This window comes from Sceloporus occidentalis, unplaced genomic scaffold, assembly GCF_023333645.1.
Source record: "Sceloporus occidentalis isolate IW3139 unplaced genomic scaffold, rSceOcc1.0.p SCAF_8, whole genome shotgun sequence".
NCBI lineage: Eukaryota > Metazoa > Chordata > Lepidosauria > Squamata > Phrynosomatidae > Sceloporus > Sceloporus occidentalis.
In genome coordinates, this window is record NW_028316988.1 from 45,884,887 (window position 1) to 45,902,312 (window position 17,426).

The window sequence follows — 17,426 nt, forward strand, 5'->3', positions numbered from 1 at the left end:
GTCGACAGACGCTCATGCTACACTCCTTTGGCCCAGTTAAGTCTCAGAGGTGCTACAGGGATCCCTTGGCATGCTGAATTTCCAGACCCATGGACATGTGGGTGCATCCACATTGCAGGAGCGATCCAGTTTGATGCCACTTTAACTGCTGTGGCTCAGTGCTGTGCAACTTCAGTCATCCTTCACCATTTTAGATGTTGCTGGATTGTAACTCCCATTACAATTTTAATGCTCCATCTTTACATTGGTTGATTCCATCTGAATCTGGCCAGGATTGTTTCTCAGCTGTAAGAGGTTAAATGCATCTTTTGCTTCTCTTTTAGGGTTTCTGTTTTGCGTGTGTGTGTGGTTTTAATGATTTTTTGAACCGGAAGTGCGCTTTCTCATCGTCCCGTAGAAGCACCAAAGTGAGCAAAGTGGGCTTTCCAATAGTGAGCAAGGGCTTTCCTATCGTGGCCATGCAGCTACGAGGCTAAAAAGTGAATGGAAATCTTCTGCAAATGCCAGCCACAGATGCTGGTGAAACGTCAGGAATAGACTCTTCTAGAACATGGCCACTTAGTCCGACAAACCCACAAAAAACTATAGATGCTGGCCATGAAAGCCTTCGATTTCACAATCTCACACATCCCCGACCGAGGGGCAAACTTTGTTACTTTCAGACCAGATTGAGCCGAAACCCTCGTAGTTCTTTGTGGGTGAACAAACAAGAGTTACGCCAGTATCTGCGATGCCATCTTGTATTGAAGAAAACATGGTTATTTGCTATACATTATTCAAGCACCGCATCAAAGGAGATGGAAGCGCCCGATGTCCCTGAACTTCTGCAAGCTTCTGTCTGGGGCATTTTGAAAGCAAATACAGCGTTGCATCAGGCAGTTCCTCAAGGCTCCAGCTTTGCCCTTCAAACCTATCTGGTTGTAGCAAACAAATCTTGTCACTACCAGTTTGCTCAAAGTCCCTTACACATTTGTTGCCTTTTTCTTTCTGCACGCTATTTTAAGCTTTCCTAATACGGTTCCCACAGATCCAACCATCCACTGCTTGAAAACATTCGCCCGGCAAAATTCCAAAGATGCAATCCTTGATTCTTCCATTTTATATTGTTTACGTGCCTTCAGGTCATGTCCGATTTATGGCGACCCTATCATGGGGTTTTCTTGGCATGTTTCTTCAGAGGAGGGTTGCCCTAACCATACTCTGAGGCTGAGAGAGTGTGACTTGCCCAAAATGGGTTTCCATGGCTGAGCTGGAAACCGAACCCTGGCCTGCAGCAAAATGCAGGTCTATGACTAACATCTCCCGTCGTTTCCTTCTCCTGTATGAAGAAGCCAATGGAGCTCCGGAAGCTTATAATATATAGTCGCCACTTCTAAAATAATACAGTACGATATAATTGTATGGATGACATAGTAATATAGCAAATTAACATCTAATATATATGTGTGTGTGTGTGTGTGTGTGTGTGTGGCGTGCGTTGTAGTCTATCACTCAATAACCTTAAACCCCATAATTGCATTCAGATTGCCATTGGATTATACTTCCAATTTCCCTTGTCTGATAACGTCCTTTGAGATGGCTCTGATCCTTGTCTTTTCTCCTTTTGATTCAGCAACTCCCCAGACGATAAAAGTGTGTTAAGCAGAAAGCAGCAGCGGGAAGGAATCCAGTGTACCCTAATGTTGCCAATATCTGTCATCTGGCTGGTTTCCCAGGGATGGATTCTTTAAAACCTCATTGTATTAAAATGCAACATTTCTAGCTCGCTCCTCTGTTCTTTCGCGTTGTCCACAATACTGTCTGTATCCATATGAATTGTCAATCAAAAAGTATAAATATAATTAAATAATAATAATAATAATAATAATAATAACTCAGCAGAAGAAGAGGAAAGAAGGGGGTGAAATCTTGCCCTTATGTGTTTCATGGCAATCCATAATCATCGCAGTCGTATCCAGATTGTGGATGCATGGACAATCAATAGTACTATGGATATATTGACTTTTCCTGTACATAGAATATACCAGCGTATAAGAGGGGAAAGCTAAGCAAAATCTTCTCTCCTGGGAGCAAACAGTGAGTTTGCAACAGATGAGATGTTTGGATATTTAATGTACTGTTGTGTTGTTGTGTGCCTTCAAGTCGTTCCCTGTAGTTGTCCAGGAGCCGTCGTTTCGGAAAGTATTGTCATGCAACACTCCAGAAATTTAATCCTAGTCTGCATAACCATTAAAAGTCCAGGTTGCTGTTGTGTGCCTCCAAGTTGTGTGCATCCATTTCAGATGTGCTGCATATACGCATGGTTGAAACTCTAGTTAACACAACATCTAATGATCTATAATGATTGAAAGCTCAGGCCATAATAAATATGTTCGTCTGTATGGCGCTACAGGACTCTATTTGTGTCTGTTTGTGTGCAATAGGTTAATCCCTTTGGGAACTGTAATATACAGAGGATAATATAAATCTCTCTTTCAGGCTCATTTTTGCAATTTTATGGAGGTGATATGTATATTAAAGAACCATTTGATAACCATGACATGCTGTATTACTATTTAAGATGACTACGGTAAGCAACTATTAGGAATAAAGGTTTATTATACTGAGTAGTAGCCAAAGTTTTCTTATGCACATAAATAGACTATAACAGATATTGGCATGTCTTTTATAGATCACCTCCTTCTCTGATCTTTTTTGTTTCCTGTAGTGTGCTTTTTTGCTTGTGTATTTTGACTCTGAGATATATATATATATGTATATATACATATACACATATATACATATATAATGTTTGCATTTCTATTAAGAAAAAGGTTTATATATATATATATACATATATATATATATATATATATAATGTTTGCATTTCTATTAAGAAAAAGATATATAATAATAATAATAATAATAATAATAATATTTATTTATGTTTCCCCGCCTCTCCCGGTGGATCAAAGCGGGGTTACAGACTAAAATACACACACACACACACACACACACACACACATCATGTTTGCATTTCTATTAATAAAAAGATTGTGTATATATATATATATATATATTAATTAAAATACAAATATATATTTACAAAATATATGTTTGTGTTTTTTTTAATAAATTTATATAAATTATATATATATATATATATATATATATATATGTATATAAACATCTTTTCCTTAATAAAAATACAACATGAAAAACAACATGAGAAGTTGATGGGGATAAGAAGAAAAACTGTTCCCCTTTGAAGGAAAAAAATCATCTCATATTCACAACGGTCAGAGAGATGCTGCAAAATATTTGAGATGAGGAACGAGGAGCAGATCCCGAAAAGATTACCAATAAAACAAGAAAGTAAAAAGGAGCGAGAGAAAGAAATCCCCGCAAGCAATGCAGCTGTCTAATGACTATGTTTCTCTAGCAAAACCCTTGGGAGTTTGTGATGGGGAACTGGAAAAAATGCTGAGTTGTCAGGCAAGGCTCCACCAAGAACTTGAAAAACATCTTAAAATTTGCAGGCCAAAGGCTGCCTTCTGGAAATGTCTGTGGGCTAAGGCCATTTCAAATATGACGTCCCTAAAGTAAAGCATGGTTGCCCAGGAGATCAGTGCATGCCCTCCAAAATTTCGGCACAGAGCAAAAGTTATTTATGAGGAAGACCACACAAGCTAAAAGGGGGCTGCAGCAGTTTGCTTTTGCCTGAGTCTCCTGGGAAGGGCGTGATGGATTGTGTATCCCTGCATGGCTCTTGTGGTCTCTTCTAGGATTCTGTCCCCAATCCCTCTCCTCCTTGCTGTGTTAACTAAGTGCAGACTAATTTGCAGTTTGGACCCCATTTGCAGCAATTGAAGTAAGCTGAGGACAAAGGATGAGAGTGAGAGAAGGAGTTTGAAACTGGGGCATGAAAGTGATGCCTTAGGTGGCAGATTCTGGGGAACAGCTGAGGCACAATACAGAGCACCGTGTGCCATAAGGACCACCCTTGTGCCCTCGGATATCTTAAAGGATGTGACCTTAGCACATTCAAACTACACAGTTCACACTGCACAGTCACAGCACTTCGATACCAGAGATCAGCTATGGCTCCATCGTACGAAATCCTGGGATCTGCAGTTCCATAACTGTGCAATATGAAAGAGACGTGTTCAATTGCTGGTCTGTTTGGCTTTTACACATGGAACAGGGGAAGGCATCATCTTGTCCTTTGCTTCAAGCACCAAAAACAACAGCAACCATGGGATGGGTCTACTCTCCTTTGAACAGCGTCTTCTCATGTTTCCTCCCTGAGCATGTCCAGCTCAACACCTGTTTCCATTATGCTCACCTCTCCTTCTGGTCCCAAAGTAAAAATCAAATAAAGAGTACATCAAAAAAAAAAAAACAATAAGGAGTGAGTTGGAGTAAAAAATTCATGCTCTTCACCTTCTCTTTCTCTTTGGTCCAAGAGGAAGAAAGCAAGGTCTTTGGAGTTTACTCCTCTGTCTTCCCATTCCTCTCATCTCAAAGTTTGGTCACTATTGGAGAAGAGAGATGCATAGCAGTAGGTAGGAGCAGGATCAAGAGGAACTAGAGTGGCAATGGATATGGCTCTCAGGAAGTTCCTGTTGAAGCCAACCTTTGGTGCCAACATTGTCAAGATCTCAAAGAGTCCATCATCATCATCATTATCATCTCCTTTGCCAAAGGCACCAAAAGTACTTCAACCAGTCTGATGGAGTTTGATCTACCTTCCCCAGTCTGGCAATAGATATGGATCTCATGAAGTTCCCGTTGACGCCAACCTTTGGTGCCAACCCACTCAAGATTTCAAAGAGTCCATCATCATCATCATCATCATCATCATCATCATCATCATCATCATCATCATCATCTCTTTTGCCAAAGGCACCAAAAGTACTTCAACCAGTCTGATGGAGTTTGATCTACCTTCCCCAGTCTGGCAATAGATATGGGTCTCATGAAGTTCCCGTTGACGCCAACCTTTGGTGCCAACCCACTCAAGATTTCAATGAGTCTATCACCATCACCATCACCACCATCAACATCATCCTCTCCTTTGCCAGAGGCACCAAAAAGTTCGCCAACCAGCCTGATGGAGTTTGATCTACCTTCCCAGTCTGGTACCCTCCTGGAATACTGGAGAACAATCCTCCCTGCCCATGTTGGATGGGGTTGATGGGACTTGTAATCCAACACTTCTCAAAATCACCTTACCTCAAAATCACCATCGCAGAATCAATAGAGATAGCTAGCATAGGCAGACACAGTACAGTACAAAACAGTTTCCCACAGCTACCATGAGTATTATATTTACTGTATAAATGTTGCAGATTTCTCTCCGTTGTTGGGGATTTCCCCATTCAAAAGGAAGAGCGGATGTGGAGTCAAAGGCTTTCAAAAACTATGAAGAGAGGATGCTTTCACACTGCAGTTATAGACTTATGATTCCACTTCAATTCTGATGGGTAGATCCTATGGAATTCTAGATTTGCAATTTAGGGAGGAATACTAAATATTCTCAGCCAAAGAGTTCTAGTGCCTCCCTAAACTAGAGACCTCAGGAGTCTATAGGATGCAGCTATGGTAGCTAAAGTAGAATCACACACTGCTATAATTGTGTAGCATGGAAAGGCCTGGGCTACAAATCCCAGACTTTCATAGAATACAGCTATGGCAATTCAAGTGGAATCATAGCGCTATAACTGTGTAGTGTTAAACTATGTAGCCTTCATTATTCTGGCCATTTTAACATTTTCTAGGCTTCCCAAGAGACCTTTCGAAAGTGAAAGTGCAGATTAAATAAGTTTTTAAAAAGTCACTAAAATGGGGTGCAAGAAAAGACTGAGCAGAGCAGAAAAGGAACACAAAGAACCAACACTTGTTTTACCTCGGTGGTCAAAAGTGTTCCTTGGGGTCTCCATTTCTTCCTCTCTGTTGTGTTGTCTGCTGTAGTCACTCTCAAGGGCTCCATCTCCCAACAAATCTCCGTCCTCCACCAGAGAGTGGTCCAGAAGAACTAGACGTTAGTCCATGGCTCCTGAATAGGTGACCCTTTTGGGATGTCATTCACCTGAACAGGAGCTATTCTGGGCAGGGATGGGAAAAGGTAGATCTCTTATCCACTGGCACATATGATGCTGAGCGACACGTTTTATCAGCCAAACATCTCAAATCCCACCTATGTTGGGCTTCTCTTGACTTCTCAATCCCCACTCTCATGCGGACAAGCATCTAGCTCTAACCTTTCGCTCTAAGTGACAAGACAACCTCTCGGCCAGTTTGTTTAGCTGCTGGACAAAATTGCCTGGAATGTGGCGTGGCAGCGGGATAAGGCTGTTGTCCTGCCATAGGCAACACAGCGGGGAGTTTAGCTTTATCTGACTTCTTGTATCTTCTCCCTTAGGAAAAGTACCTGTTGCCGATGATGGACATTGATGTGGGCGGCAGCTGAGCCGGTGACCAAAGCCATTTCCCTACAGATTAGTCATCCGTTGTTTTTACAAAATTTACTCTGAGGCTCTTGTAATGTCAAAGGTGGCACCGGGAGTGGTTTACTCACCTGGGAAGGTAAGTCACTTTGCATATGTATCCATGTAATATTATTTTTCTCTTCTATTTCACACAACCCTACCATTCCAAATTGGTGATGAGGTTGAGCCTCAGAGAGGACTGTCTGCCTTCTGGTGCGAAGTGCACTGCTGTGCCTCTCCATGGACTGAAGGTCCTGTGAAGGACCCTGTCCACCAACCCAGAGGCAGCAAGAAGGTTGGCCAGGACATTGTCCGCACACCCCAGCAAACCCTTGGAGGCCTCTCTCATCACCCAATAGCACCTGGATCCAATGTGAAGTCGAAGGTTTTCACTGCCAGAATCCATAGTTTTTGGTGGGGTTTTGGGGCTATGTGGCTGTATTCTGGAAGAGTTTATTCCTAACGTTTCGTCAGCATCTGTGGCTGGCATCTTCAGAGATGTCAGATGTTCAGATGTTCTCTGAAGATGCCAGCCACAGAGGCTGTTGAAACGTCAGAAATAAACTCTTCCAGAACACAGCCACATCACCCGAAAACCCCACAAAAAGCACCTGGATCCCTTCGAGACTTATGAATGAGGCTAATAGACTTGAACATATTGGGACACAGTGCCTTTGGGTGCTCCAGTCCACCAGCCTTCGGTGGCAAGTAGACTGGGGACTTTCTGTCCCATAGTGGCTTAATCTCCCCCGATGGACCATAGGCCTGGTAGCTCTGACCCTAGGAGTGATGACATGAGTTACTGCACTCGGGTGATATCAAACCTAGTGAGGCCACTGTAGAGGAGGAAGAGGAGGACAGAAGGATGAGGAGAAGGAAAGGGGGAAAGAGGAAGAAAGAGGAAGAGAATGAAGAGAAGGGGAGGACAGCAGAAGGAAGAAGGGGAAGGATGACGGGAGAAGAGGAGGAGAAAGAGAAGAAGGAGAAGAAAAAAGAGAAGGGAGAGAAAGGGAGAAGGGCAAAAGGAAGAAATGGAGGAGGAATGATGGAAAGGAAGAGGAGGAAAAAGGAAACAGAAGAGGAGAAAGTAGAGGAAGAAGAGAAGGGGAGGAGGAGGAAGAAAAAGATAGTAAGGAAAGGGAGAAGGAGAAAGAGGAGGATGGTAGGAAGGAGGAAGGAGGAAGGAGGAGGAGTACAACAAGACAAATGAGGAAGAAGGAGAAATAAGAGGAGAAAGAGAGGAATGTGAAAAGGAAAAGAAGAAAGTGGAGGAAGAGATGAACGGAGAAGACAGAGAAGTAAGAGGATGAGAAGGACGAAGAGGAAGAAGAAGAAGAAGAAAAGGGAGGAGGAAGAGGAGGAGAGAAAGGAGGGGAGAGAGAGTGATGGAAACAGATGAATCCTGATTCTTGTCTCCCAAGTCTATTCATTAGAAATCTACTATAAATGGGGTTTTGTCTTTGTCGCTGGTTTAGCTGGTGCCTCTAAATCTGTTTAATCCCCCCCCCCTTTTTTTTTTAAGGACAAGCGTTTCTGACATTACAATATTTTGTGGCAATGAATTCTACTAGATGCCACGGTTATTATTTTAAGAACAAAATAGTAGTTGCTTTCATTGGCAATGGGAAAGCCATTATCAGCAACAAAAGCAACCCAGGTCAGCGTACGGACATTTCCTTCCCAAACATCAGTCTACTCTACATTGACAAAAACAACTGTACAGGCTGAAGAAATTCCTGGCAGGACTTTTAAATGTTGCTCACCCCCGTTGTTTTCCCATTCCCACTTGTTTATTGCCCAACTTTTTGGGCTTCTATTTCTGAGAAGAGAACTGCGAGCGGCTTTACTTGGTGTGGCCTCTTTCGCTGCAATGCTGGCTTCAGGAAATGTTATGATGGTATTATGAAATGTGTGCATTTACAAGAGGAAACCAGTGAAATAAGATGTGCATGTGCCATATTTAGAAAAGATACCGAACAGGAAGCTTCTGTGGTTTCTTCTGCCTCTGGTGAAAGCAGGGAAAGATTCTTTTGAAACATGACCTTTGCAGCTGCAACTCACCAATTATTTATATTTATGTGCTTTTGTACATTTAAAACTTGTGCGCCAACTATGCCCCTTTCTTGAGACACCGGTTCTGGCCTCAGTGGTACATGCCTTAGTTAGTTACATCACGTTTGGACTACTGTAGTGCGCAATACATGGGGCTGCCTTTGAAGAGTGTTCTGAAACTTCAGCTGGTTCAAAGAACTGCAGCCAGGCTGCTAACAGGGGCAGGTCGCAGTGATCACACAATGCACCTATTGAAACAGCTCCACTGGCTGCCAGTCTGTTTCTGGGCACAATTCAAAGTGCAGGTGATGCCCTATAAAGCCCAATATGGCTCAGGTCCAGGCTATCTGGCAAACCGTATCTCCCTATATGAGCCGGCCTGGGCTCTGAGATCCTCAGGGGAGGCCCTTCTCTCCTTCCCATCACCAACACAAGTCCCAGCCTTGGAAGAGAAGGACAGGTTATAAATAAATAAAGCCCCAATTCCTCCAAATCTTATGTAGCCAGATCACAGTCTGTTTCAATAAAATGAGGAGTATTTTAATCATATAGACAAGTCCACAGTCTTGTCAGATAGCCTGGACCTAAGGCTAAGCTGTCTAGGGCTTTATAGGTCATAACCAGCACTGCTTTCCAAAACAATGCACACACACACACACACACACACACACACACACCACAATGATATTGCAAGATCTGGGATCTGATCCTTTTTTCATCTCTGATTTGAAAGCGCAGGCTGATCTCATGCTCTCCAGAAATGCCTGCCAAATGACACCTTTGAATGCTGCAGTGCGCTGCATTGGGTGCTTTTAGTACATCTAACAATAAACATGACCCAACAGACCTTCAGCAGTTCACTCCTAGAAAATGCATCTGCAGTCAAGCCTCTATATGCGTAGCAGATTGGTTCCAGGACCCCCTATAAGTCTCTTATAGAAAATGACAGCAACTAGTTACAAATAGCTAGTTCATTATAATTTGCTTCAAATGGAAGTATAACTAAGGCTGCGTCTGCACTGCAGAAATAATCCGGTTTGATACCACTTTAACTGCCATGGCTCAATGCTATGGAATTCAGGGAATTGTCATTTATTGTGGTGCCAGAGCCCTCTGACAGAGAAAGCTAAATATCTCACAAAACAACAATTCCCTAAATCCCACAGCATTGAGACATGATAGTTAAAGTGGTCTCAAAATCCATTATTTCTGCAATGCGGATGTAGGTTAAATTATGATTGTAACTCAATGAGAAATATCTTCGCTTCTTTTTGATGTAATTGTACTTTTAAATTACTTTTCTAATTATGAAAGTTGAGCTTCCCTAAATGCTAGAGGAGGAATATCACATGGTTCATGTCCTGGTGAAGGGGGAGGGTAGCAAGCCCTCCCAACCTATGCCGGAAGGGTCCTTGGAGCACCCAGCAACAAAGAAAGTCCAGAGTCCAACTGTAGCTCAAAATAAGCACACCTTTATTCTCCGTACGGGGTGACAGCTGCCTACATGGCAATTCCAAGACTGTCACACCCAATTGTCTTTCTTCAAACCTTTTATACATTTTAAAATGCAAGCATAGCTTAACCAGCATCTTCTTTTGGGTTAACTTTCAACATCTCCCAAAACCAGTTTATTGACTCATTCCTGTCTTCCTGCCTTCCTGGCAAGTTTCCACAGTTCTGGTTAATCCTTCACAATCCTCTTCTTCCTCTCTATCTCTAGTTCAGATTGCTTTAGCCATGTTATGCTGTAATCATTAAACTGCCCAACTGTCCTTTAGACTTTAGGTATTTGTTCCTCTCACTGGCACATGATGCAACTTGCGGTATAACATGCTCTGGCAGCTGAAACAATAGGTACGCAATGCGTGAGTGTGCTTTGTACTACAGAGCCATAACTTTCAACTTACAGATGTGTTTTCTCCCCCACTGATGGTAATGAAAAGTAACTGCTGCAGTTACTTTTTCGAAAGGAAAAAGGGAGGCTTCTAAAATGGTAACTCTCATGGTCATGATTCTGCAGGCCTAAGAAATACATCTGTGCCCAATTACTTTTTAAGAGCAAATATGCAAGCTTGTAAAAGACTAATAAATGTTATTGGACATCCATTTTTGTGGACTGCAGTCCATTTGCATCATGTGCTGCTTTAGTATCAATTTAGCTCTCTATCACACCTGTCAACCGCTTGACATCAATCTGTATTTTATGCAGAACAACAGACTATTACAAAAAGCAAATAATGCATTTGTTTTAAAGAAACAACAATACTCTTCATTTTTTAAATGCAAAGTAGGTGAAGCACAATAGATCATAAGAGATAGCTGAAAGCAGTTACATGGCACACACCTTTTGTCCCATCACTGCACCTTGGTCAAAACAGGTTTTGCACATTTTGCAAAATGAGACAACCCAAACCTGCTGGGCCTGTTTCGGAATTGCAAAAATGCTTTTCCTATACACACCATGAGCCCAGTTTGAAAAGGTCTTGGACTCTTTGAAGACTGAAGCAAAGACAAGCATCTCATCTCCGGTTTACGTTTATCTCAATGCTCCACCTCGTGGCAGATGTGCGCTTGTACATCCATGAACTAGTCATACTTCAAATTCCACCACTGTGACAGGGCCTTTAAAGGAAGAATTCAAGTCTGCGTAGTTGGCTTGCTGCTATATGCATAGACACATGTACCTCTGATTTATTATTATTATTATTAACCTTTATTTATTTGGTTGTCCCTTATTGACATCAATGGGAAGTGAGCATTAACTGCGCATATACATTAATGGGAGTATTGTAATGTTGGAAAGGTCATGGCATGTTAAAGAGCATGTTCTTTTTTTCTTACACATAGGACTTCTTTCTCTCTGTGTGTTGCCTATGTGAGTAGCTTATATGAGCATTTTAAGAGTATTTGGCATCTCTAATAAGTACCAGGATAACTCAGCCATGAAACTTCTTGGATGACCCTGGGCAAGTCACACTCTCTCAGCTTCAGGGGAAGGCAATGGCAAACCCTCTGTGAACAAATTTTAACAAGTTATGCCTTGGGGTTGTCATAAGTTGGAAAGACTTGAAGGCACACAACATTTTAATACTGTAGAACCAATGTAATGTAGTGGTTTGAGTGCTAGATTAGGACACCAGGAGACCAGGATTCAAATCCCCACTCAGCCATGGAAACCCACTGGATGACCTTAGGCATGTCACACTCTCTCAGCCTCAGAGAAAGGTGAGGGCAAAACTCCTCTGAACAAACCTTGCCAAGAAAACCCTGTGATAGGTTTGGCTTAGGGTCCCCATAAGTTGGAAATGAGCTTGGTTCCTCCATAAGTTGGAGATGACTTGAAGGCACACGATAGCAACAACAAAGATATTTTGGTATATTACCGCTACAACAGCCCATCAAAAAGAATGAAACAAGTGGATGTGGAGGCAACACAAACTAGTTAAACCCAGCAAAACTGAAGAAATTGCAGTGGGCTCTTGGTATCCACTGAGGTTTAGTTCCAGGAACCCTGGTAGATACCAAAAACTGTGGCTACTCAAGTCCCATTACATACAATGGGGTAGTAAAATGGTGTCCCTTATATAAAATGGCAAAGTCAAGGTTGGCTTTTTGGATGAGGGGGAACTGAATATTTTCAAGCCATAGATGGAGAATCTGTGGGCATGGAGGGCCGACTGCATTTCATGAGAACACATGCTTTTGTAGACTTGTCTGGATGAGCTCTAAGTCGATCGAAGCATATTTCATGTGTGTTGTTAGCTGATTCGTCTTCCAGAAGGACAAAGACATCCCTCTTAGATGGTTCCTGAGAACATGAGTTTGAAACACCGACAAGTCCAGGAAGCAATGGCAGCTTTATTTACTTAACACGGGGAGAAATATTACGGCTAGGAAACAATTATCGTATTGAAATATCATTCCCCCCGTTTGTCTTTTCATTCCCCACTCCATGCAATATTGAATTACAAATTAATGCAACATGCAGCAGTAGTTAGATGGGAGGCCATCATTTTCTCCCTATTTTCTTTAATTTTATGTTTTTTATCAAGTCCCAGTTGTATCTTTAAAGACGGTTGTAGGAAATGCGTACCTTGAGGATTTTGTCTGGCTCTCACCATATCAGATCTGCCAAAATGGACAAAAAAGGAAGTTGCTTTTCATAGCTTCTCATATTATTTCTAGCCTATTTAGCTCCTCTCGGAGCAGAAGGCCAAGGGGCTAAGAAAACTGTGGCTGACAGGCAAAATCTGGCTCTGCTAGACTCTTTTGTCCAACAGATGAAATAAAAGCCACAATTTCCAAGCTGATATTAGGGCTGGAGGATTCTAGGAAGCATAGTCCAAATGAATGAATGCATGCATGCATCAGTGCTCTCATTTCAGAGGGCCATTGAAGCAACCAAGAGAGTAGAACCATTTTTCTTGGAGAAAAGGATTTGGGAGATTTTAGGATGTGTCTATGCAGGTCCTTTGAGCCAGTATGGTGTAGTGGTTTGAACATTGGGCTATGACTTTGGAGACCAGGGTTCAAATACCAGCTAGGTCACGAAAATCCACTGTATGGCCTTGGGCACATCACACTCTCTCAGCCTCAGAGGATGGTAGTGGCAAACTCCCTCGGAAGAAGCATGCCACCCACACACTGCCTATAAATTCTATCCTAGATCCGAGTACTGTATTACAGAAGAAAAAGAACGTTCTCTTTGCATTCTTTTAAACTGTTTGGACAAAAGTACTTTTGGTATGACTCCCTCGGCTTACAATAGCTACTAGCCTTTCCAAAGGGCTGCCTTTTTGTTGATGCCTCACATAATTTTGCAAACCTTAGCTGTTAACAATCTTTTCCCCTCAGTTATTGGTAATTCTAGACTGGCAGAATACTCTGGGCTCCCCAGGAATATTGTGACCTTTTAGTTTCCCAGAAAATCCAGAGCACTCCAGAGCAATGCCAGGTGGCTGTTTACACAGTGTCTGTCTGTGCCACCCACTGCCACCAATGCAAGTCACTCCTTTGAGGTCAGAACAAAGGTGCCCAGCCATGTGATCAATGCTGGGCACCGCATTTCTGGCCTCAGAAGGATGACTTCTGCCAGTGGCAGAGGGTGCACAATGGGACACTGTGTAGACAGCCACCCAGCATCACTCCAGAACATGCAGCTAATGAGTAAGTCAGGTGCAAATTAAAAAAAACATTGCTTTATTGGGGGGGGGCACTTAAGCTGAGAGAACACCTCCCTAGGAATCCCTAGGTCCTTCAGCCCAACGTCTTCTGGAAGTCGACCATAGAATGGTGCTGGCAGACCTACAAATGCCTAGAGAAGTGTTCTCTCTAGGTCCTCCAGCGTAACTTCTGGTGAATGTTGACCATAGAGTTGCACTGGAGGACCTAGAAACTCCTAGAGAGAATGTATTAATCAAATCCATGAATAATCAAATCTGCAAAAGTCAAAGCTACAAATGTGGAGGGATGACTGTAATGTCTAGTGTGAAGGAACCCCTGTTTAGTTTCTGTATGTGGAATGTGGAGGTACCATCTTGTCCTTTGACCAAACAAGCACCCTTTTCTTGCTAAGGCTGCCATCTCTTTGTGTATCTTCTTTTCCATCCTCTCTTAGAACTCCTTGGAAGCTTAGAAACAGGACAGAGAATGGGTTGATTTCATTTTTGCATTGGCCTACCAATAAGCCAACACACTGCACCCACCCAACAACATTTCTGTTGACTTGAAAGCATCCCGATGGCTGCCTCATCCTGTATTGGGCTGAAACATGATGCAAAAATCTCCGTCCTTTTACATTTTCCAGCCCTTTCGTCCCCTCCCTGTTTAGCAATCACAAATGGCTTACAAATAAACACTCGGGATGCTTTTCTTTCCCAAAGTCTGGCCATTCCCTTGCTGGGCTGGTCTATCTATCAGCAGCCCGTTTAAGTGTTTCTGAAGGCTTGTATACAGGTTCTTTTTACAGTGTATTTGAAGTTTGTAATCCCGCTTAAATACACATAAATAGGAAGGATTAACCAACTGCCGCGCGGAGGCCAAAAGAAGACAGAGCTCCGGGCAATCAAGCCTTGGCCTATCAGACCCAGGGAACAAGATGGAGGAAAAGTGGGAGACTGTCAACCAAAATAAAATGTTACCGATCCCTGGCCCTTTCTGTTTATTCTGGAGGAAGCTTAAAATAATCTGTGGTTTCTTGATGCTTGATTTAGTTTTCCACAAGCCTAATTAGCACCAGATTAAGTTTGCTGCCACTCTCACTTAGGACGGAGATTGACAAATTCTTGCTGTTTATTTGTTTTCTAGAAAAGAGGACTGGAGGCCATAACAACATGACATATTTAATAAGGCTGAAAACAATGCAGCGGGGGAAGACGTTCGGGTTCGGGGAACTCTGGCCATAGCAAGGGAAGAGGGGTGAGGCAGAGCAGGGGGCTGCTGAGGAAACATATTTCTTCGAATCCTTGTTCTGTATCAAGAACTTTGTTTGATGGAAAGATGCATGCTCAAGCCAAGGTTAAAGAGTAAACATCCCATTCAGCTGAAGGTTGAAGAATTAAGATACAAGTTGGTATGTGGTGTAGTGGTTTGAGTGTTGGACTACGACTCTGGAATCATAGAGTTGGAAGAAACCACAAGGGTCATCCAGTCCAGCCCCCTGCCATGCAGGAACTCTCAATCAAGCATCCCCAACAGATAGCAGACTGGCAGCCAGTTGTAATAAGGGACTTTTGTGCTCCCTGTAACCAGCTCCAACTTGGCTGCTGATCTTTGGACCATCTGAAGACTAATGCTGAGGACAAGCTGCCCAAACTGTAGTAGGCAACAAGTAGGCACATCTGCAAGAAGAAAGATCTTTTGCAAATACAGTTGGTCAGTCCCTGGTTTGCAGCCCCAGTTTCATCCAAACTCTAGCCAGAACCTCTCAGCTCCCTTCCAAAACTGTCAGCGGCTGCTAGTTGCACATGTGTGCACATCTGCCCTGCTCCTGTCAACTGCAGAAATGTCACCTCCTCCTCTTTTAGGCCCTGATAGATATCTCGTTCGAAAGCATGAAGACGTTTAGCGGGAGATTGTGTACGATAACAAACTCCCCAGAAAATCTCTCGAATGCAACACTGTCATACAGTTTTGCACCAATGGGCCCATTGGGAAAACTCTGCAGAACCCTACCAGGTTAGAGACATAGAGAGGAAAGGGGCTTTTCCCCCCCTTGATATCATTTATTGGCAGGAAAATAATGAAATTCCATCTTCAGGGCTGAAACCTTCATGGAAAGAAGCTGTAATCATATTTTTGCTGAGCGTCCTTTAAAGTTTAAAATATTATTTTAATTATTTTTATTAAAACACAAAAACATAAATAGAAGATTAGATAGATAGATAGATAGATAGATAGATAGATAGATAGATAGATAGATAGATAGATAGATTGATTGCTAGATGGTTGATTCATATCTAAAACAGCAATGTCTTCACAGGAAACAATCTTTTCTGTGTAGAAATAATATTTCTATCATTTCCTGTGCAAGAAAAGCTGGTATATTTTGGTTGTGGTTGGTGGTGGTGTTCTTGCAGAAAAATGCTGTTTTCTGTGCAATGAATTTTCCTCAGAGTAATCCTAAATTGTGACCAGTCTTCTAAAAATGTGTGGTTTCCAAAGACTTTCTTGCAACAGAAAGAAAGTTGCTAAAGTTTCTTCAAGAAGAATATTAGTGAAGAATTAGAACCCTACCAAGTGGTGGGGCTTAAAGAAATGGAAAGAAGTCTAAGGGGCTGTTCAGACTGGCCTTTTGGGCTGGCTTGAGGACAGAGTTGGGGCGTAACATCTCCATGATGCACACCCTAGCTCTGACACCACATGCTGCACCACATGGCACACGACATCACGGTGCTCCTCTGGAGCTGATGCAGTGCTGAAGGAGTACCATGAAGCTGTGCCGCTGCAGCTAACGCACCCTTTCCAGGGTGCAAAAAGGAGCTGCTTTTCACGCCCTGGAAAGGCCAGATCGGGGTTGCAGTGTGCAATTGTCATTGCCCTGATCCAGCAAAAATGGAGGCACCCGCAGGCCACCCTTTAGCGTCGGTCCCCCTAAGAAGGGAGAAGGCTGTTCCAAGGGTCCACCCTATGAGACAGAAAGAGAATCTCTATGGAACAGATGAGGCCTGGGAAGATTAAACTAGATTTTGCTGAACAATGAGGTGAGGATGTTACTTTCAAATCTGTAGCCTGAGGCTGAGCTTGAAGAAGAGAAAGGGGAAGCATCGAAGAAGAATCCCACTCCAGCTCCTCTTAGATGACTCATGATAAAAGCAAAACCCAAGGACTTAAGAAGTGATTTTTGGCTCCTTCCCATTCTACTAATAATGCAAACCACTGGCCGAAATAGTTTGTGGTTTGAGGTATGACATAAACTGGAAGACATTTCCCAGAATCAAGGTGCTACTTGAGCTCTTCCAAATGGCAGCGGGAGAAAAAGCGAAACCGTCGAGCCAGTGTTTCAAAAAAGGGTCACATATGTACGGCTATAAAACACCTTCAGCAAGATGGATTCACCCTGAGATCGGTGAAGTTCTCATTTTGCAAACTTGTTCCCATTTGATGGAAGTAGGTGAGTGCAAAAATGTGACTAGATGGGAGAACTCTTTCCTCTCCCAGTGAATGATGATTAGTATTTAGTAAGAAAGCAAAGAAGGAGAGAGAATAGTAAGGTTGGCGAGGTGTAATAAAATGGCTGAGAAGTTGGAAGCCCTCCAGGAAACATCTGAAGATAATCATCAATGAAGAAGTAGGATGTCCTGTAGATGAAAAAGAGGATAGCTTCTAAAAATTAAATAAGACCAAGGTGCCACATTCACATTTCTCTTCATGATACCAGAAGAACTGCAAGTGATCCTGGTCTTG